This window comes from Rutidosis leptorrhynchoides, chromosome 2, assembly GCF_046630445.1.
Source record: "Rutidosis leptorrhynchoides isolate AG116_Rl617_1_P2 chromosome 2, CSIRO_AGI_Rlap_v1, whole genome shotgun sequence".
NCBI lineage: Eukaryota > Viridiplantae > Streptophyta > Magnoliopsida > Asterales > Asteraceae > Rutidosis > Rutidosis leptorrhynchoides.
The window spans coordinates 669398281-669423196 of NC_092334.1; the positions used below are offsets into that span (position 1 = coordinate 669398281).

General features: G+C 34.4%; 1 long non-coding RNA gene and 1 pseudogene across 4 annotated transcripts; one reads left to right on the forward strand and one right to left on the reverse strand.

Moving 5' to 3' along the window:
* Positions 1–6532: 6532 nt before the first annotated feature.
* On the reverse strand, positions 6533–7838 carry LOC139890251 (calcium-transporting ATPase 4, endoplasmic reticulum-type-like; annotated as a pseudogene).
* A 1266-nt stretch (positions 7839–9104) lies between these two features.
* Positions 9105–19164, forward strand: LOC139893910 (uncharacterized). Of its 4 annotated transcripts, XR_011774747.1 has the most exons (6): positions 9105–9459; positions 15442–15544; positions 15634–15699; positions 15848–16266; positions 18045–18203; positions 18374–19164. It is a non-coding gene; the product is annotated as an uncharacterized lncRNA (long non-coding RNA). The 4 variants fall into 4 exon arrangements; XR_011774746.1 differs by having other exon boundaries at positions 15634–16266; XR_011774748.1 differs by having other exon boundaries at positions 15442–15523; positions 15634–16266.
* The last annotated feature ends 5752 nt before the right edge of the window (positions 19165–24916 follow it).

Genomic DNA, 24916 nt, shown 5'->3' on the forward strand with positions numbered 1-24916 from the left:
GAAGAAAATTCTTCTAAAAATTCTGAAGAATCTTGTTACAGATGTGGTAGAATGGGCCACTGGGCTAATACTTGCCGAACATCTAAACATCTTGTTAAGATGTATCAGGATTCGCTGAAAGGTAAAGAAAAAGAAGTAAATTTTGTGGATAATATTGATCCAACAGTCACTGAGCAACCATCTGATTTATATGAAGATTTCTTGAATTAAATTAATATGTTTCTTTTATAAATAAAACGATTTAACCTTTGTCATCATTTTTTTCTCAAATGTTTCAGTTCTATATGTTTTATCAAATGTTCCAGTTCTATGTTTGATGTTTCAATTCTATGTATGTCAAATGTTTCAGTTTTATCTATTTGTGTGTAATAAACATTTTGTGTAACATTTATATACTTACTGTTTGTTTGTTTCTTATATATGAAGTTTAATATGAATTCTGCTGGAACACAACATCAATCAAGTAGTGGAGATCTCTGTATAGTAGATAGTGGTACTACACACACTATACTTAAATCTGAAAAATAATTCATTGATTTGAAACCAACGGAACGAACTATACATACAATATCAGGTGCTGCTAACTTGATAGAAGGGATAGGAAAGGCAAAATTCATATTACCAAACGGTACAACATTTTTAATTAATGATGCCTTATTCTCTCCTAAGTCAAGCAGAAATTTATTGAGTTTTTCTGACATATACCTTAATGGATATGATTATCAGTCAGTAACGGCAGAAAATGAGAAATATTTAAGTATCACTAACAAGAATCACGTGATTGAAAAACTGCCAAGACTTAATTCTGGATTACATTATACACATATAAATGTACCAGAAGCACATATGGTGATTAAAGAAAAGTATATTGATCCTGGTGTATTTAATTTATGGCATAACAGATTGGGTCATCCAGGATCAACAATGATGAAAAGAATTATTGAATGTACACATGGACATCCACTGAAGGATAAAAAAAATCCTTCATGATACAATGGTTCCATGTATATCTTGCTCTCTTGGAAAATTGATAACTAGACCCTCACCACTTAAGGTTGAGAAAGAATCACCAATGTTTCTTGAAAGAATTCAAGGTGATATTTGTGGACCAATTCATCCACCATGTGGACCATTTAGATATTTCATGGTCCTAATAGACGCATCTGGTAGATGGTCTCATGTTTATCTGTTATCAAGCCGTAATGTGGCATTTGCAAAATTTCTTGCCGAAATTATTAAATTGAGAGCACATTTTCCTGATTACATCATTAAAAAGGTGAGACTTGATAATGCTGGTGAGTTTACATCTCAAGCATTTAATGACTATTGCATGTCTATAGGAATTGTTGTTGAACATTCTGTTGCTCATGTGCATACACAAAATGGTTTAGCCGAGTCACTGATTAAACGTTTACAGTTAATCGCTAGACCATTGATAATGAGAACAAAACTCCCTGTATCTATATGGGGTCATGCAATTTTACATGCTGCTGCATTGATTCGCATCAGACCAAGTGCAAGTCATAAATATTCCCCCCTACAACTTGCTTTTGGTCAAGAGCCAAATATTTCCCACCTTAGAACATTTGGTTGTGCAGTATATGTTCCAATTGCGCCACCACAACGTACAAAAATGGGTCCTCAAAGGAGGTTGGGAATATATGTTGGATATGAAACATCTTCAATCATAAGGTATATTGAACCTATGACAGGTGATGTTTTTACAGCACGTTTTGCTGATTGTCATTTTAATGAAACATTGTTTCCTAGATTAGGGGGAGAAATAAAAAATAAAGAAAATGATGTTTCATGGTGTAAACCTCAATTAAAGTATCTTGATCCTCGCACAAAAGAATGCGAGATAGAAGTTCAAAAGATAATCCATATACAAGAACTTGCAAATCAATTGCCTGATGCATTCACAGATACAAAAAGGGTGACTAAATCATATATACCAGCAGTTAATACTCCAGCTCGAGTTGAGATTCCAAATCGGAAAACTGATAATGTAGTCACTCAAGAATCTATGCCACGTCTGAAACGTGGGAGACCAGTTGGTTCCAAAGATAAAAATCCTCGAAAAAGAAAATCAGCTGATAATAAGGTAAAAGAAAGTGTTCAAAAAGAACCACAAATCAGTACTCCTACTGCAGAGGAGATTGATGATGTCAATACAGAAATTGCAATCAATTATGCACATTCAAAAATATTATGGAACCGAAATGAAATGAAAAATCTTGATGAGAAATTTTCATTTAATGTTGCATATGACATCATGAATAATGATGATGATCCAGAACCAACATCTATGGTTGAATGTCAAAATAGACATGATTGGGCTCAATGGAAAGAAGCAATACGAGCTGAATTAGAATCACTCAATAAAAGAAAAGTTTTCGGATCCATCATTCTCACTCCTAAAGATGTGAAACCTGTAGGATACAGATGGATTTTTGTCCGAAAAAGAAATGAGAAAAATGAAGTTACAAGGTATAAAGCTAGACTTGTAGCTCAAGGTTTTTCTCAAAGACCGGGAATTGATTATGAAGAAACTTATTCCCCTATTATGGATGCAATTACTTTTAGATACTTAATCAGCCTGGCAGTTTCTAAAAATTTAGAAATGCATCTCATGGATGTTGTGACTGCTTATCTATATGGATCACTTGATAGTGATATATATATGAAGATACCTGAAGGATTTAAGGTACCAGAAGCATCAAATGCAAAACCCAAAGAAATGTATTCGATTAAATTACAAAGATCTTTATATGGGTTAAAACAATCGGGACGTATGTGGTATAACCGATTAAGTGATTACTTGATAAGCAAAGGGTATACAAATAACCTTACTTGTCCTTGTGTTTTCATTAAGAAAACAACATCCGGATATGTGATCATAGCTGTTTATGTTGATGATCTTAACATCATAGGTACAAATAAAGAGATCCATGAAGCCATTCAACTTCTAAAGAAAGAATTTGAAATGAAAGATCTCGGAAAAACCAAGTATTGCCTTGGTTTACAAATTGAGCATATGCCTAATGGTTTACTTGTACATCAAATAACATATACTGAAAAGATTCTGAAACGTTTCAATATGGACAAGGCAAAACCATTAAGTACTCCTATGGTTGTTAGATCACTCAATGTTGAAACTGATCCATTTCGTCCATGTGAAGATCATGAAGATATTCTTGGACCAGAAGTACCATATCTTAGTGCAATTGGAGCTCTTATGTATCTTACAAATTGTATAAGACCTGACATTTCTTTTGCAGTTAATTTGTTGGCAAGGTTCGGCTCTGCTCCTACCAAAAGACACTGGAATGGGATCAAACACGTATTTCGATACCTTCGAGGAACTACGGATTTAGGATTATTTTATTCTAACGAATCAAAACAAGATTTGGTTGGTTATGCTGATGCAGGTTATTTATCTGATCCACATAAAGCTAAATCTCAAACTGGATATGTATTCCTAAATGGAGGTACTGTAATATCATGGCGTTCTCAAAAACAAACACTTGTTGCTACATCATCAAATCATGCCGAAGTGATTGCATTACATGAAGCTACTCGGGAATGTTTTTGGTTGAGATCAATGACACAAATCATTACTGATTCTTGTGGACTATAACGCGATAAAAGTCCAACAATTATCTATGAAGATAATGCAGCTTGCATAGCACAGATGAAAGAAGGGTATATCAAAAGTGACCGAACCAAACACATACCTCCTAGATTCTTCTCATACACTCAAAATCTCATTAAGGACAACGAGATTGAAATGAGATATGTTCAATCCAGCAAAAACTATGTTGATCTTTTCACGAAAGCACTTCCAACTGCTATTTTCAGAACACACGTTCATAACATTGGTATGAGACATGTTCAAAAGATGTAACAACTGAAGCGATGTCTACTTGAGGGGAAGTCAACTCCATGCTGCACTCTTTTTTCCTTAGCTAAAGTTTTTTTTTCCCAATGGGTTTTCTTTAGCAAGGTTTTTAACGAGGCAGTAACTTACAGTTGATCTTCAACAAACAAAATTGCTATCCAAGGGGGAGTGTTATAATATATAAATATATATATATATATATATATATATATATATATATATATATATATATATATATATATATATATATATATATATATATATATATATATATATATATATATTCAATTATTGATACACAAAAGTAATATTATTGTATTACCTAAACTTGTGATATTTTTGCTATAAATAGCCATGAATGCAAGCATTAAACTTGCACTATTTTCTCACACTTACAAAGTGTTTCTTTCTTTCTCTCCATTATCATCTTTGTTCTTATACTTCATTATTAGCATTCTTAATCAAGAATCAAACCACTAAAGGTAGTTATAAGCCTACTGAATTATAACATCAAGAATCAAACCACTAAAGGTAGTTATAAGCCTACTGAATTATAACACCCTATTAATATTTAAAATTACAAATATACCCAACTAAATTACATAATATCACATACACCGAATATAAGTAACAAAACTCTCATATTTACGCATTTTATACTCCTTAATACTAAACCCAACCCTAAACCTTAAGCTCTAAAGTCTAACTCCTAAACCCTAAAGGTGAAACCCTAAAGCTAAAGCTAAACCCCAAACTCTAAACCCTAATGTTAACCAAAACTCTAAACCCTAAAGCTAAACATAAACCCTAAAGCTAACCTTAAAGCTAAACCTAAACCCTAATGCTAACCCTAAACCCTAAACAGTAAAACTAATCCTAAACCCGAAACTCCAAAGCTAAACCTAAACCTAAACCTAAACCCTAAAGCTAAACCTAAACTCTTAACCCCAAACTTTAATCCCTAAAATCTATACCCTGGAATCTAAACCCTAAAACCTAACCTTAACCCTAAAACCTAGAATCTAAACCCTAAACCCTAACCTTAACCCTAAAACCTAAACCTTAAATCTAAACCCTAAACCCTAACCCTAAACTCTAAATCTAAACCCTAAACATAATCTCTAAACCCTAAAAACTTTAGTATAGTATCAATGATAAACATGGAGAACGAAAAACTTTAGTATAGTATCAATGATGATATCATCCATGATGAAACGTATCGAGTCGCTCTTACTCTTTCCAGCTATTTACTTTAGAATCCCGATTTCTAAAACATGTTTTCTCAATATTTTTAATACATTTTGGCTCTCTTGAATGTAATGTAACCTAAGGCCCAGATACAAGGCGTTTTAAACTCGACCTCTAAAAACTTTAGTATAGTATCAATGATAAACATGGAGAACGAAAAACTTTAGTATAGTATCAATGATGATATCATCCATGATGAAACGTATCGAGTCGCTCTTACTCTTTCCAGCTATTTACTTTAGAATCCCGATTTCTAAAACATGTTTTCTCAATATTTTTAATACATTTTGGCTCTCTTGAATGTAATGTAACCTAAGGCCCAGATACAAGGCGTTTTAAACTCGACCTACTACGTGATTTTATCGAAGAGAAATCGTCGAATCTCCTTCTTGCCCATGCAAACCCACTTGAACCTGAGACTTGTAAAGGACCTGAAAATGGAACCTCCTCTTGCAACTCGCGGTCTGTTATGTTTACCAACCGTATTCTGAGCTCAAAACCAAAGATTATGTCATTTTCTTCCCTCTAGTTGCTAGTTGTTGTACAAACTATTATTCACAATCCATAATAGTTTGTATATTCTTATGGATTGTGAATAACAAACAACCATATCCTCCTGATAAATTTACTCCTATACATAATAACGATGATAAATTTTCTAATAAACTGAAATTGAAATTGTCGCTAGATTGAGTTTATAAACAAAAAAAATACTTAAACTCCTATAAACTATTAAAAACTTGCACACCCTTGAACCATTCATGTTCACACAGAAAAAAATAAAGGTGAAATTATTATTATTAGTTACTACTTACAACCCAGTATGAATTTTCAAGACACAATAATATTGAAAACTAACTGGTCTAAAAAAAGGACTCCACAAATAAATAAAAAAGGGCAAAACCCACATACACTCACAACCATTAAACAAAACGAAGCACAAAACAAAAGGAACAAAAGTACTACTATTTAATGATAATGAAACGCATGACAATTAAAAATTACACAGTTGAAGTTGTCCATGTTATTTAAATTAAAATGTGCAGTTTTTAGTAATGATGAAAATAATCCTTGAAAACTAAAAAGTTTAATTATAACTTTATAACGTTATAAGCTATAGTCTATATTCATATTAGAGAGAAAAAATGCGCCTTTTTTTATTACAATATAGGCGTGCATCTCCCATCCACAACTTGTATGTGTCAATTGGGTCGTTTTGAGCCGGGTTAAAGTAGGTAGGTCAACTCATTATTCGTGTCCAAACGGGTCATATGTTAGATACGGGTCGAACAAGTCAATTTAATAAACTAATTATGATGTTTGTGCCCTTAACACCTCCCAAAAAATTATCTTATAGGTTTTTACAATAATGGAAGGAGGAATCTACCGGATAAAGGCCTTCATATTGTTGTAAATGGACCTGCCTTCTCCAACAGCAACTACTGTGCTAAAATTATCATCTGCTAATACCATGTCAGAAGCTTCCTTGGCAACCTGCACAAATTAAACACAATAGTTTATTTTCAGATATATCAATCAGTTTTGTAATATAACAAAAAAAAGACAAAGTACCATTAAATAAGGTACATTATAATCTGTGAGGGGTAATGATTTCGATTTTAAAGAGACTGAAAAGCTATATTGACAACATGCTACCAATAAGCATTCATGCATGCATTTGGATTTTAGTTCAGACATGGGTAAGTATTCAAGTAACATGCCCCAATGCCCCAGTCTATGGGTTGAAATAGCAACTGCAAAACACATATACGTATCTCATAAGCAAGAAAAAAAATAAAAAAAAAATACCTCAGTTCCAGCAAATACCCATTGCAATTCCAATATCAGCCTATTTCAATGCAGGTGCATCGTTCACACCATCACCAGTCATGGCAACCACCTCACCTGCTTCTTTAAGCAGCCTGACTATCTCTTGTTTGTGACGTGGTTCAGCCCTAGAAAACAAAAGTCCTCCTTTGTATGACAAGTGGCCTTTTTGATCATGATGTTCCATAAATTCCCTTCTTGTTAAGCTCTTTAAACTGATATCCTCATGTTGTCAAAATACACCTATCTCGCGACAAATTGCTTCTGATGTGTTCTTGTTATCTCCTGTTATCACAATAACTTGAATTCCAGCTATTCTGCAGTCTTCAATGGCTTGAGGAACTTCTTTACGTGGAGGATCCTTTAAAAATAAAATCAACACTAAAACTCAGCTAGAAATCACATGATGTTTGGTGTGTATTTGTGTGTGTGCGTGTGTGTATAGATATTGTGTTTACCCTAAGTCCAGCTAAGCCAGAAAAAATGAAGTTACTTTCAATTTTGGAGTAATTAGCAGGATTCAATAACAGATCGTGAGCAGGATGGTCTTCATCGACATTGTATGTTGTAAAACTCTGGAGGATCTTGTTTGTATGCAAAGCCCAAAACACGTAATGCTGACGAGGACAGTTCGTTAAGGCTATCTAAAATAGCTGATTTAGCTCGGCTATCGAGTTCCACAACAGAACCATCAAGTATGAACTCCTTTCCAACAAGTTTTCAACAGCACCCTAAAATTAACAGCTTAATCAATATTCCAACAGATTCTATTATTTCATATAAATTCCGATTGAACAGATTTGAGTAGACTTAAGAAGACACAATGCATTACCTTTACAATCGTCTGAAGGTTAGCATCCATTCTCCCAGCTGGCCAATCATGTATTTTTCCCATCCATCCAACAAATTAAAACAAAGACATCGCATACCAGGACAATACAAAATAAAGTGGCGTCTTAACTACAACAACAAAGATATCAAATTAAACTAACCTGATTACGATTTCAAACGGAAAAGTCGATTTCTTCTTCAAATACTCCTTGTGTTTTCGATTGTTCGTACCGACACGGATTTTGGGGCAAACGGCTGAGTGCAAGCGTTGTTGCTGGTTTGTGGGAGCAGTGGTGGTGGTGGTGGCGATCGTGGCACCGGTGGCGATGATGGTGCCGGTGTCGATGGTCGCTGTGGGTGGTGGCGTGAAATAAACATGATTTGGTGAACCCCTCTTTGTAGTACTTCAAAGACCCGCGATAGAATCAAGAATTGTTGCTTTGTATATATGAAATCGACATGGTTTCATTGACAAAGAAATAATTCCGTAAATCTACTGCGAGGGTGGGTGGCGGTAGTAAGGAGACGACGATTTGGGATTTGAAGTGATTATGCATAGGGATATTTCCAAAATTAATTTTGACAGATTCAACTAAAATTGGTGTAATGTTCTCAAAATACCCTTATATAAATACTAGCATTAAAATTGTCTAAACTATTATTTAAGAGTATATTGGTACATTCATGTGGATCTATCAAAAATAGATTTGGAAATATCACTAGCTGCATGGAAAGACCCCTAATTTTGTTCTATGACCGCGTTTTTATAAGGGTATAATAGCCACATTAACTCACAAAAGATGAATTATTAGCTAATATATTTTGTTTGGATAAGGGGTATGGTAAAGTAATTAGTTGATCTAATGGTGATTAAAGGGTATTTTAAAATATTTATTATCTAATAAAAAACCTCTTAAAATATAAGTAGATAGATATTGGTAATAAAAAACAATAAAATAAAATACTGAGTAAATAATATAGTAAAATTGTGTTATTGCACTATAAGGCCGCTGATAGGCGCATCTACATAGTTGATTATGCAAAGACCCCTAATTTTGTTCTATGACCCCGTCTTTATAAGGGTATAATAGGCACATTAACTCACAAAAGATGAATCTATCTATATTCTATATTCTATTCTATATTTTATATAATAACAAAGTCAAATTTAGCTAATCAACATTCAAAAAATTTAAATGGAAAAAAATGAACCATTGGATGAACTCTCATCTTTTAATAACAACCATTGATTCACTTGATCACCCAACATTTGTCTCTCTCCTCCTTTTCAATTGTTTATTGTCAAAATTGCCCTAAACACACTCCAAAAGAAAATACGGTTAACTGATGCTCTCAAAAATTTATACGGAACGAAGCATTCAAGCAGATAGGGTTCCAAAACTTATTCGGGATTGAACAATTCAAGCAAATCGATTCAATCATGAACAAAACTAGGGTTCAAAGATGTCAGATGCAAATCGATCAGCCCTATTGAATAAAACATATGTTTCTGGTGATTAAAATCAGAAAGAAACCACGAAGCCGCATTCCCGTATCAAAACAAAATTAAGGTTCTTCGTGGTCGATCTTTAACAATCTTTTGTGTCCTTGTACTTAAAATCAATTCCGACAAGTTTGATTTATCAATAAAGGTATGATTGTTATTCAAATTCAATATGTTTTAATTAGGGATTTTTTAATTTTTAAATAGTTTCTAACTTTTTATTTATATTTTATCATTCAATCTGATATGTGTTTAATCGATTGAATCTGTTGACCATCTTTATTGTCGTATTTAGTGGCGTTAGGTTTTACTGTATTTTACATGTGTCTTATTGTATTAAGCTAAGTTTTACTTATAACCATCTCATGTAACATTTAGGAGGTTGCTCTATATAAAGCCACCTCCTCACTCTTTGTTGTATAGGTTGAGTTATCATAATATTGCAAGTATCATTCCACACACTCTTATTCTCTCTATATTCTTTCTAGTCTTCCTAAACCCATAAACACTACAAGAACCGATCGGATCATCCCTCCAAAGGGGAATAACAATTGGTATCAGAGCTTGACTAGACATCGTGTTTAAAAGATCCAAGGCTCGAAGCTTTCCATCGTGTTCATAGACGTGTTTGTGTTCTACTTCGGTTTAGGTAACTTGCATAACTCAACTCATCTTGTTCTAGTTGGTTTTTGTATGCATATCATAACATAATTATCTTAAAAACCACTTGATCTTGAACTCGAACTGAATACATATACATATACTCAGTGTTTTTGTTACATATTTCATAACATATATATGCTTAAAAAAAAAAAAACACTAGAAATTATGCTCAATTTGAACCAGTCTGTTGAAACCTCATGTACATGTGGTTTCAAACTTGAACTTGTTAAAACATTTCAATCTTGTGTTCATCTCATACATATACAAGTTAAAACTCTCTGTGAAACTTAAAAACTTCATATATATATATATATATATATATATATATATATATATATATATATATATATATATGTTTAAACTTGTTAGATTGGTTAAATTTGTGAACAAACAAACCTTAGAACACTAAAAGGATCAATTTAACCATCTTCACCCTCACCATGTCGACATCCACATTCACCACCTCAAACCCACTTTAATCGATCACCATCTCCTTCTCCACGAAATCACCACCAATCAAACTACCTTCGATAATCAACCTCATCTTATCGCTATTGTTACATGAACCACCACATGCTACTTGTTATTGTTCCTGTTTCGTTGAGAATCAACACAACACCACAAACCCACTCAAATACTACACTAAATTGTTGTTGCTGCTATATGAGTGTTGTTAAACGAGGACCAAACCATCACCACTAAACAACCACACCACGACAACCTACAACTTGTTACTGCCGTAATTATTTACTACTTCTATCTTTGTATAAACGATTTGATGATGGTACTACGGAGAACCTGATGCAGTTTCTTCCACTGATCGAGCAGTTTCTTCCATGTACAGCTGCATCATTCCTGTTTCATTTCTGTTTTACTTCGTGAAACCACAAACCAACAATCCCATCGAAATTGCTGTTATTTTGGTTCCCAATATTTTAATTATATGGTTTTGCTTCTTGACCCATATGACAAGTTGTATCACATAATTGATTGGAGACTTTATCAACTTGCACTTTATCAAGTTGCTAGTGGAACTTATTGGAATTTATGGCCTACAACATGCTTGTGATCATAGATCATGGAAATGATAATTAAAAAGAAGATAGGGACATTTTCTTTTCTTTTGTCTGTTGGCCGATAGATTACAAGCAAATAATCAATTGATAATAATTATAGTCAAAAAGAAAAAAGAGATGATGATTCATGGCTCAACTTGATTATTTCCTTATTTTTTTAAAATAGAACTCCACTAGTCACGCATGCATTCGATTAATAAATCACGGGATCTTCCTTGATTTTTGGCTTTCGAATAAAGTATTAGGAGTGGGTAAGTAGTGGGTAATTTTCAATTATAAAATTTAGCCGAAAGGCATATGCACTTAATTGAAAGTTGGCACTAACATGAGTGGTTAACAGAAAGAAAAGGATTTTAATTATTTAATAATTAAAAGGGTCCATGATTATTGAAATATGACAAAGGCTTCAATATTTTAATACAATCTTTGACAGTGTGCTCGAAAAGTGTTTTCAACATTACTTTACCTTATTTTGGGTTTCGAAAACTTCGTTAAAAAGTGCACGAAAACTTTGCTCTAAAACTTTACAGCAACAGTGCTCGAAAACTTATTGTACGAAATCATACTGTTCTTGTTCGAAAACTTGTTGTTCGAAAACCTCCTGCACGAAAACCTGCTGTCCGAAAACCTTTGATCATTTCAAAAAAAAAAAATAAAATAAAATAAAAAATTCTAGAGTTTATAGTATGAATATAAATATAAATATAAATATAAATATAAATAAGTTAGAAAGAAAATATGATATGGTAAAGTCTCTAATGTATGTATGGGAAAAAGTAGAATGAGCACATATTGAAAATATGGTTAATAGAAAATAATACAATTAAATACTCTAATACTAATATAAAGTATCAAACGTTTAGAGAGTGGCTTTGGATAGGTTGCCTACTCGGCTCAACTTATCTAGGAAGGGTATCGAGTTCGATCATATTGGTTGTGTTTCTTGCAGGTATGTTGTCGAATCCATACAGCATGTATTGTTCGAATGCCATATTGCGGAAGATCTTTGGAGCAAAATTGGAAGATGGGTGGATATCCCGATTTTGGTTTTCGACTGTTGGTCATCATGGATTTCTTGGTTCGAAGATTGGGGCGAGAACGAAAAAGTGAAGAACAAGTTATATACTATAGTGGCGACATTGTTTTGGTATATTTGGAGATATTGTAATAGTGTGATTTTCCGGCCCCGGTTGAAGATAAGTTCACTTTTTGATTCTATTTGTTATTTATCTTTTGATTGGTTTAGTAGTAGAGGAAAATGTGATGTAAATTGAAACTTGTGGCTTATGAAGCCATTGTAATGTGTGGCCTTTCCTTAGCTTCTTGCTAGGGGGGTTGTTGCTTTTAATAATATTGAAATGTTCCAAAAAAATAAAAAAAATTAATGAATTAGTTTGTATCAGTGGCGGAGACAGGCGGGAACAGTGGGTCTCAAGTGGATTTTCATTTTTTAGTATTAAAAATTTGAGTTTTTTCATTTTGCTTCCGATGAATTTTTTTTGTTCAAAAATCTTCATATGTTGCTCCAAAAGCCTCAAATTTTGCCGGAAAACTTTTGTATTTTGCTCAAAACCTCAATATTTGACCCAAAACCTCCATATTTTAACCAAAAAAGTTGCTATATTTTTTTTTAAAAAAAAAATCACTCCCGGTAAAAAAAATCTGTTTGCATCATTAGTTTGGATGAGAATATGATGGATAATGTAAGTGTGTATAATGAAAATATGATCCATCATACTCGTAAATATGGACAATGTAACATCACAGGTAAACGTTCCCCGTAGCATGATATTGTCCGCTTTGCCCGTACGCGCACGGATTTTTATTGGCAACCACACACGACGAGCACTTTCCCAGGAGGTCACCCATCCTGGTAGTGCTCTCGCCTAAGCACGCTTAACTGCAGAGTTCTCATGAGATCTGCTGCGCTTGTGGTCCCAAAACGCGTCATGCTAGGAAAGGTCTCCACACCCTTATAAGGCATGCTTCGTTCCCCTCTCCAACCGATGTGGGACGGATGTAACACGGATGTTACAATCCTCCCCCCTAATGGGACACAGCGTCCTCGCTGTGCACGTTTGATCCGGGACCTGGCTCTGATACCATCTGTAACATCCCAGGTAAACGTTCCCCGTAGCATGATATTGTCCGCTTTGCCCGTAGGCGCACGGATTTTTCTTGGCAACCACACACGACGAGCACTTTCCCAGGAGGTCACCCATCCTGGTAGTGCTCTCGCCTGAGCACGCTTAACTGCAGAGTTCTCATGAGATCTGCTGCGCTTGTGGTCCCAAAACGCGTCATGCTAGGAAAGGTCTCCACACCCTTATAAGGCATGCTTCGTTCCCCTCTCCAACCGATGTGGGACGGATGTAACACGGATGTTACAATAAAACGCGTCATGCTAGGAAAGGTCTCCACACCCTTATAAGGCATGCTTCGTTCCCCTCTACAACCGATGTGGGACGGATGTAACACGGATGTTACAATCCTCCCCCTAATGGGACACAGCGTCCTCGCTGTGCACGTTTGGTCGGGGGTCTGGCTATGGTACCATCTGTAACACCCCAGCTTAACATGACCACAATATTGTCCGCTTTGCCCGCAGGCGCACGGCTTTTTCTTGGCGACCACACACGAGAAGCACTTTCCCAGGAGGTCACCCATCCTGGTAGTGCTCTCGCCCGAGCACGCTTAACTACAACGTACTCGCACTTCTACTCAGCTTGTGATCCCAAAACGCGTTGTGTCATTTAAGCGTGAGTATTACCTTATAATCCCATGATCACTCATGTTCGTGGGCGATGTGGGATTTGCCTAGGGTGTTACATTCACCCCCCCTTAGGGACTCATCGTCCTCGATGAGGTTTGCCCCACCACCCCCAGCGGCACATGAGTGGCTCTGATACCATCTGTAACATCCCAGGTAAACGTTCCCCGTAGCATGATATTGTCCGCTTTGCCCGTAGGCGCACGGATTTTTCTTGGCAACCACACACGACGAGCACTTTCCCAGGAGGTCACTCATCCTGGTAGTGCTCTCGCCTGAGCACGCTTAACTGCAGAGTTCTCATGAGATCTGCTGCGCTTGTGGCCCCAAAACGCGTCATGCTAGGAAAGGTCTCCACACCCTTATAAGGCATGCTTCGTTCCCCTCTCCAACCGATGTGGGACGGATGTAACACGTATGTTACAGACAAAGTAGATATAGGCACAATTCATCATAGATGATAATAAAATAATAATAATAACTAGTTAAAGACCCGCGATTTCGCGAGTTTTATGAAATGATGAAATTTTAAGACAATCTCCAACCATAATAACACAAAGGGGCAGCATCATATATTTAAAATTACAAATATACCCAACTAAATTACATAATATCAAATACACCGAATATAAGTAACAAAACTCTCATATTTACGCATTTTATACTCCTTAATGCTAAACCCAACCCTAAACCTTAAGCTCTAAAGTCTAACCCCTAAACCCTAAAGGTGAAACCCTAAAGCTAAAGCTAAACCCCAAACTCTAAACCCTAAAGCTAAACCTAAAGCTAAACCTTAACCCTAAAGCTAAACCTAAACCCTAAGGCTAACCTTAAAGCTAATCCTAAACCCTAATGCTAACCCTAAACCCTAAACCCTAAACAGTAAAAATAATCCTAAACCCGAAACTCCAAAGCTAAACCTAAACCTAAACCCTAAAGCTAAACCTAAACTCTAATCCCTAAAATCTATACCCTGGAATCTAAACCCAAAAACCTAACCTTAACCCTAAAACCTAAACCCTAGAATCTAAACCCTAAACCCTAAAACCTAAACCCTAAATCTAAACCCTAAACCCTATATCTAAACCTTAACCCTAAACTCTAAACCGTAAACCCTAAATCTATACCCTAAACCTAATCTCTAAACCCTAAAAACTTTAGTATAGTATCAATGATAAACATGGAGAACGAAAAACTTTATTGTCATATTTAGTGGCGTTAGGTTTTACTGTATTTTACGTGTGTCTTATTGTATTAAGCTAAGTTTTACTTATAACCATCTCATGTAACATTTAGGAGGTTGCTCTATATAAAGCCACCTCCTCACTCTTTGTTGTATAGGTTGAGTTATCATAATATTGCAAGTATCATTCCACACACTCTTATTCTCTCTCTATATTCTTTCTAGTCTTCCTAAACCCACTTCTCTCTCTATATTCTTTCTAGTCTTCCTAAACCCATAAACACTACAAGAACCGATCGGATCATCCCTCCAAAGGGGAATAACAGAATCTAATACATATCACACTTTAACATCTTTATTAATCCAGTTTGTTGAATCAACATAATCGATTGAAATGGATATGTGTTTCTTAATCCATTCGTTTTGATTGTGAAACAGTTTACTCAAGCTTGAAGGTGATCTGGTATGGTTTCGCATTAGAAGAATTTTTTTCATTAAGCAAAATGGATGAGCTCGATATGTACGTTTGGAAAAGTGACTGGTATACTTTAATTCCATATCCATATGTATTGTTGAAGATAGATGTGATGTAAACATTTAGCTTTGAATTTTTTGGCTTCATGTGTATAGGAACGGTGTTCAAGAAGGACAAACAAATCTAACACAATAAAAATGTTCTTATTTGGAATCTTAGCAGTAAACAAATCTATTGTTTACTACAATATACCTATGTTTATTTCTTTACTTTTATGGTGTTAATGGTATATTTATGATGAAATTTTGCAAAGAAAACGTCAAAGTAATTTCATCAATTGATTCATAGTTTGTGGTTTGTGCTACCCAGGAGATTTGCACAGGTTAAAAGGACAGCTTTCGGAGACTCGGAGCACCATATACTGACCCAAAAGAACTCAGGTTTTATGTTTCCATTTATATCATGTATATATTTCTCAAATGACACATCTATCTCAACTTCGCGTGTAATTCTTTATCTATATGTATTGGACTATTTTAAAATGGGTCAGTCAATGGGTTAGAACGAGTTGCATAGAAAATGAGTGCTTTTTTTGTTACATGTCAAAGTGGATCGGGTCAGTTTAGGTTTACTCGAAGAACTTCTTTACAGCATGAGTCTCTTTTTTTCATTTATTAATTTCTATTAGAAGCGCGCATTGCAGTTGCAGATTGTAACCTATTGGGAGGTTCAGTAACTAATACAAAGTGGCTCGGTCAATTTCTAGCTTGGGTGATCCTGAACTCAATGTAAGTTTCCCTTTACACTATTTACTTTTTGATATGCAATGTTTGAACAAACCTATCAAGCCATTTGGTTGTATTTGGAATGAATAACATTAGCAGTTAGCTTCATTTCATCTTATTCATAAAGGTGTTGTATGCATACGATCGAGTCCATTCAAAATTATAAGTTAACAGGCCGACGTGGCTATTTGATTGTGTAGTAAATAATAGTAACAAGACCGATTGATATGTTTATAGGTGTTGTAAGCTTACAAATGGCATTGTAAAAGTCCATGTTTCTGAGTCTTTATTCTTTTGCTTTGGGTCAAAAGTGTATGATGATTTTACTTTTAAAATGTTAAAAATCTAATAAAAGCTCTTTTTAAAAGAGCTTTTACAAATATCCCAGTCAAGTTGTTTGACTTTGACATGTGCAATATAGTCAAGTTGGATTCAATTTATAAGATAATTTTTTTTTTTAAAATGAGATCAGAACTCAATGTAGTACACTTATTTTTGTAGTAGTTACTTAAGTGCATCCAATTGATTATGCAGTTATGTTTTTTGTTAGAAAATTGGATATGTTCCGGGCAACATATAATTTAGTCGGTCTACTTTAGTCCACGTATGAAATAAAGTAATCACAATTGGGTTTTAAAATGGTCATGTTATCGTAAATGTGAAAATTACTTAAAAGTTGGTTATGTTTCAATACGTCCTTTCTATATAAACTTAAGTATTATATTTAACCACTCATGCCAGGTTAGACTTGGTCAAATTTGTATATAAAGTTCACTTAAGTATTATAAATATATTAAACATTATATTTATAATCTTGATCTATAATCTCTCTTTTTATAATAAAAAAAATTTTATGGTGTCATTTTTTTTGTTAAAAATTCACCTGGCAAAATCTCATCCATTAGATGAGTTTTCTACATTTTAATCACATCCATTTAAATTAATGATGGCATCATTAAGCTTTCTAATAGATAGTTACACTTCCTAATTACAATGGTGTCCACGTCGGTTTTTGAATCAAAGGTTTTAACTGATTAATAAGTCAAAGGTGGATCGCTAAAAATTTGCCGTAACCATACGAGGTTTCCTTCTCCTATGTAATTTTCTTCCATTTCTTCATAACAAATCAAGTCTTCTCATATCCACAGTATCTTAAATCAGGTATGCAAAAGTAGTTGTATTTTGTAAAAATCTATTTCAGTTTGATTTGTTTGTTTATTTCACTACGATTTTTTGTTAAAAAATTGATTGATCATTAGTCACTGAATCCTTGATGAAAAAACCCTGAAACGTTGGCGATGAAACCATTAAATTACAAAAATGGTGTTCGTTGGAAAATCACGAAGAAATCCATCCTCAAATCACAAGTTTAATACTTTACCGTCATTTATCGTGTTGAAGAAGAAACCCTAGATTTGTTTGTGTTGTGTATAATTCTCAAGGATTCAATTTTGGGAATCATAATATAATATCTTTGGTATAGGTTTCGTTTCAATTGTTGTAATAGTCGATACTAAAAATTTGGGGTTATGAATTTGCAGATAACGTTACGATTTGATTCTGATTTAGACAGATATTAAGGGTTCTTATCATTTGCTATAAGTTGAATCTTTATTACAACCTTTTTTAGCATAGGGTTTTGTTGTTATGTTATTATGTTTTCGATTTTTCATATGGGTGTTCATGAATCTGGAAGCAAATATAATACTTTTGTTTTATTTTTACTGTTAATAAGAGGGTAGTGTTGAAAACTTTATTAACCAGGTTAGTGCTCTACTTAGTTACTCGTGTTTTCAAAATTACTGATGTTGGACTCTATTTTTTGAGATTGCTAAGGACAAGAGTCTAAAATTTATACACATGGAGCAACAACCGTGCTTCCAAGTTATGGAGAAACCCTTGGGCACGTCCCACAAGTCGAACCTGTGGGCCACTGAACTGTAAGCACGTTTTACTTTATGTTTTGATGTTTTAGTTCATTTATACACAATTCGAACCGTAGGTGTTGGTTGTGTATGTTTTATATGGTAAATACTATGTTATTTTGGTATTGGTTCGATTTCAAGCTGTTAAGGGTCAATATGGGTAATGATTTAAGTGGTTGGTGCAGTTTTCATATTGGTTAGATTGTTCAAAAGTGGTATGACCAGGAATAGTGGGTTTTAAACATAGTGGAAATGATAATAAAAAGGCAATTGAAAGTCATGGGACAGTCATGATTGAAAGTTTAATGATCGGCTGCTGGTTCTAATGCTGTTTGTTTATTCAAATCACAATCATTTGGTACGAAATGAAGCCAATGTTGCTATGGAAGTTATGGATGGTCCATGACCAGCTTAAATATCGATACAAAGGTTTAATTTAAGTAGAAATGGCAGCTTGATGGCAGCTTATATAAGCTGCAAGATGTGAAGACAATGAAGATTCATAGTGTGTGTGGTGAAGATTTTGATAGCAGTTTGATTTATAAGGTCATAATGCTAGCTTATTCTGTTTTCGGAGGCATAATAGACTTTAATGGCATCATAGACTTTATTTGTAAGTGGTATTTTTCTTGGTTCATAGGAAGTGAGAATGGTGGTTATTGTCGTACTATCTGCTTCAAAGGTTACATCCAAGTATTTAGTCTAAACGACCACACTGATAGACACGACGATACCAAACTGTTGTTTCCAGCTACAACCACAATGCTCCAAGAGGTGGCCCACGAGATAAAGATGTCCAACAACAACAAAACGTTCATATGAATCATTCACAAATACTTATGTTTGAATATATTGATCATAACATATAAACTATATTTTTTTGATAAAGTCATATATTTAAACATTGTATTGTAATATACACGATGCACAATTTTGATAGAATTATCAATCATTAATATTTTTTTATAATAACAAACACACACACCTTTTTTGTTCAGGACGTAACTCGAACTCACAACCTCAAAGTTGATGAGTTCTTTTAATACCGCTAAGCCAGAAGCTCTTTGATATCAATCATCAAGATGGATCACTGTTCTAACAAATACTCATGAGATGACATTTTTTTGGATAAACTGAATGATGTAGTACAGTTTTATTGGTGGCACTTAAACATAAACATGTCATACTAACGTCTTTGGAAGACAAAAATAACACCAACGCTTCTTTTTAACGTCTTCCACTTCTCCGCCCTACTGGATATGAACAAAAGGTGGGCCACATTATTGTTACAAAAATATTTATCATTGATAAGTGCGAGTTCAAAAAAGTTCGATTGTTCAATCATAAAATGATAGCATTTAGCCTTTCTGAAGAAGTATTAATGTAATGATAAACTAACAATACAAAATTTTAATTCTTCAATCATCATTTTAATTCTGAAAATCATGAATCTCCATTTTTTTGGTATACTTGAGTTTCTGGCTCGCTTTGCGAGCCGACTATTCCCATAGCAACTACTCATTTAGCAGGCAGTCCAGAGTCATCGTGGGTGAATCTACATGGTTACGGGGAGGATTAAATTTTTTCAGAGTCATGAATTCGAACCCGTCATAGGCAAAATTGGGTTCTCGTCGTTTTTGGCAACTTTGTGGAAAAATCCACTGTAAGATGCTCCCATTTCCATTTTGGAATATCTAACGGTTGCAAATTACCATAAGGCTTTTGGTGCTCGGCCTTAACTTGAAGGCAAGTAATACATTTTTCCACATACTTGACAATGTCACGTTTCATACCGGGCCACCAATACTCTTTCTTCAAATCAAGATATTGCACCCGGATGAATGGAATACCTTAATTTATGTGCCTTATCAAGTAGCACTTTCCGATATTCCCCCATCTTTGGCACCCAAACTCTACCGTTAAAGGACAAAAACCCGTGCGGTCCCAATTTAATGGACTCCGTTTGTCCCTTGATTCGCTCTTCATGTTTATTATGAACAAAAGCTTCAATTTGAACTTCACCTAGTTTCACGAGAAAAAAATTTGTAATGGTTACACGTAATGACTCTACTCGTATTCCCGGATATTGGTTCTTTCAGCTCAACGCATCCGCCACAATATTAGCCTTACCGGGTGGTAAAGTATTTCACAATCATAATCTTTCAAAAGATCCAACCATCTACGATGACGGTTGTTCAAATCACGTTGATCAAAGAGATATTTCAAGCTCTTATGATCCGTATAAATCGTACACTTGACACCATATAAGTAGTGGCGCCAAATTTTCAAGGCATGAACCACCGCCGCTAACTCAAGATCGTGAGTCGGGTAGGTCTTATCATGTTATTTTAATTGTCTCGAGGAATAAACAATGAATTTACCTCTTTGCATTAGAACACCACCGAGCCCATTTATCAAAGCATCACAATACACCGTCATATCATCAACTCCTTCCGGTAACACCAACACTAGAGCTTGAGTCAACTTTTGCTTCAACAATTGGAAGACAATTTCTTGCTCATTTTTCCAATTAAACTTCACATTCTTCCTTGTTATTTTGGTCAACGGAGAAGCGATTTTTGAAAAATCTTGGATAAACCGATGATAATAACAGTCCAATCCGAGAAAACTTCGAATTTCTGTAGGTGTAGTCGGTCGTCCTAAATTCTCTATCGCCTCTATCTTCCCCGGATCCACTTGAATCCCTTATTTAGTAACGATATAACCAAGGAATTGCACTTCCTTAGCCAAAATTCGCATTTAGAGAACTTAGCATACAACTTCTCTTTATGCAACATCTTCAATACTTCACACAAATGGTGTTAATGTTCCTTCATGCTCCTAGAATAAATAAGTATGTCATCAATGAACACAATTACCGACGTGTCCAACATAGGTTGGCACACTCGGTTCATAAGGTCCATGAATGTCACGGGCACATTCGTAAGACCAAAATGCCCGTAATGAGTTCGAAACGCCGTTTCCTCAATATCTTCATCACGGATCCGAACTTGATGATAGCCGGATCGTAAGTCAATTTTAGAGAAATAACAGGCTCCTTGGAATTGATCAAATAAATCATCAATCCGAGGATAAGGATAACGATTTTTGATCGTCACTTATTCAATTGACGGTAATCAATGCACATACGCATACTACAATCTTTCTTATTTACGAATAAGACCAGAGCACCCCAAGGCGAGCTACTCGATCGGATAAAACCCTTCTCTAACAACTCTTGGGTTTGATTCAACAATTCCCGCATTTCGGTTGGTGCTAGACGGTATGGTGTCCTAGCGATGTGCGTAGCCCCCGGAATCAACTTAATGCGGAACTCAACTTTCCTTTCCGACGGAACACCCGACAATTCATCCGGAAATACATATTTGAATTCATTTACCACCGACATACTTTGAAGGGTTAAAGGCTCTTCCCATGTATCAACCACATGTGCTAGAAAAGCCATACATCCACTACTAAGAAGTTGACGTACCTGAGAATAAGTACATGTAGGTCCAAGTCATCTTTGTTTCTCACCGTGGATAATTAATTCACCCCCACTTGGAGTTTTTACTCGTACTGACTTCTCATGACATGCAATATCAGATTTATAACGATCAAGCCAATCCATGCCAATTACAACATCAAATTCACCCAAGGTAATGGGTGTTAAATTAATTTTTGAAAATTAAATTTCCAAACACAATATCACAATTTTCATACACACCAACCGCAATCGAAAATCTGCCATCCGCTATTTCTACCTCCAACGGAGAGTCTAAATTAGCTAATGGTCTATTCAACTTAGCCGCATATTTTAAAGAAACAAAAGGCACACTTGCACCACAATCAAAAAGTACCTTCGTATATTAACCATAAAAGTACCTGACACAACTTCATTAAACTTCTTTGCTTCCTCGCTAGTCATCATGTAGTTTCGACCCCTCGCAACACCCGCCACTCTTTCCAACTTCTTGGCTTGTTCTTTCCTTCTTTCTTCACCCGATAACTCGGGACACTCGGACTTCCGGTGCCCATCTTTTTGACAATTGAAATAAGTTATTTTGCTAGAAGGTGGATTCGTACAATCTCTAGATATGTGCCCCTTCTGACCGCAATTGTAACATTTCACAACATGCGGTCCCGTACTACCTTGACCACCCCTTTTCACACTACCCACACTTTCGGCTCCGCTCTTGGACTTCTTGCTTTGGGAGCTCGTATCATCAAATGTTCTTTTACCCGCTGTAGTGACCCGAACATTTCCATGTTTATATATATATTAAATGAAATTGTTATTTACATGATTAAGTGTTTCCAACATGTTAAGCAATCAAACTTGTTAAGACTTGATTAATTGAAATAGGTTTCATATAGACAATTGACCACCCAAGTTGACCGGTGATTCACGAACATTAAAACTTGTAAAAACTATATGATGACATATATATGGTTATATATATAGTTAACATGATTTTATTATAAGTATGTATCTCATTAGGTATTTTAACAATGAGTTATATACATAAAAATGATACTATTAATTTAAGAAACTCGAAAACGATATATATAACGATTATCGTTATAACAACGTCTTACTAGGTACATATGAATCATATTAAGATATTGATACACTTGGTTAATTATGTTAAATGATAAGTAAATATATTATTAAGTGTATTAACAATGAAATACATATGTAAAAATAAGACTACTAACTTAATGATTTCGAAACGAGACATATATGTAACGATTATCGTTGTAACGACATTTAACTGTATATATATCATACTAAGATATATTATATATCATAATATCATGATAATATAACAATTTAACATCTCATTTGTTATAATAAACAATGGGTTAACAACATTCAACAAGATCGTTAACCTAAAGGTTTCAAAACAACATTTACATGTAACGACTAACGATGACTTAACGACTCAGTTAAAATGTATATACATGTAGTGTTTTAATATGTATTCATACACTTTTGAAAGACTTCAAGACACTTATCAAAATACTTCTACTTAACAAAAATGCTTACAATTACATCCTCGTTCAGTTTCATCAACAATTCTACTCGTATGCACCCGTATTTGTACTCGTACAATACACAGCTTTTAGATGTATGTACTATTAGTATATACACTCCAATGATCAGCTCTTAGCAGCCCATGTGAGTCACCTAACACATGTGGGAACTATCATTTGGCAACTAGCATGAAATATCTCATAAAATTACAAAAATATGAGTAATCATTCATGACTTATTTACATGAAAACAAAATTACATATCCTTTATATCTAATCCATACACCAACGACCAAAAACACCTACAAACACTTTCATTCTTTAATTTTCTTCATCTAATTGATCTCTCTCAAGTTCTATCTTCAAGTTCTAAGTGTTCTTCATAAATTCCAAAAGTTCTAGTTTCATAAAATCAAGAATACTTCCAAGTTTGCTAGCTTACTTCCAATCTTGTAGAGTGATCATCCAACCTCAAGAAATCTTTCTTATTTACAGTAAGATATCCTTCTAATACAAGGTAATACTAATATTCAAACTTTGATTCAATTTCTATAACTATAACAATCTTATTTCGAATGAAAATCTTACTTGAACTGTTTTCGTGTCATGATTCTGCTTCAAGAACTTTCAAGCCATCCAAGGATCCTTTGAAGCTAGATCTATTTTTCTCATTTCCAGTAGGTTTATCCAAGGAACTTGAGGTAGTAATGATGTTCATAACATCATTCGATTCATACATATAAAGCTATCTTATTCGAAGGTTTAAACTTGTAATCACTAGAACATAGTTTAGTTAATTTTAAACTTGTTCGCAAATAAAAGTTAATCCTTCTAACTTGACTTTTAAAATCAACTAAACACATGTTCTATATCTATATGATATGCTAACTTAATGATTTAAAACCTGGAAACACGAAAAACACCGTAAAACCGGATTTACGCCGTCGTAGTAACACCGCGGGCTGTTTTGGGTTAGTTAATTAAAAACTATGATAAACTTTGATTTAAAAGTTGTTATTCTGAGAAAATGATTTTTATTATGAACATGAAACTATATCCAAAAATTATGGTTAAACTCAAAGTGAAAGTATGTTTTCTAAAATGGTCATCTAGACGTCGTTCTTTCGACTGAAATGACTACCTTTACAAAAATGACTTGTAACTTATTTTTCCGACTATAAACCTATACTTTTTCTGTTTAGATTCATAAAATAGAGTTCAATATGAAACCATAGCAATTTGATTCACTCAAAACGGATTTAAAATGAAGAAGTTATGGGTAAAACAAGATTGGATAATTTTTCTCATTTTAGCTACGTAAAAATTGGTAACAAATCTATTCCAACCATAACTTAATCAACTTGTATTGTATATTATGTAATCTTGAGATACCATAGAAACGTATACAATGTTTCGACCTATCATGTCGACACATCTATATATATTTCGGAACAACCATAGACACTCTATATGTGAATGTTGGAGTTAGCTATACAGGGTTGAGGTTGATTCCAAAATATATATAGTTTGAGTTGTGATCAATACTGAGATACGTATACACTAGGTCGTGGATTGATTCAAGATAATATTTATCGATTTATTTCTGTACATCTAACTGTGGACAACTAGTTGTAGGTTACTAACGAGGACAGCTGACTTAATAAACTTAAAACATCAAAATATATTAAAAG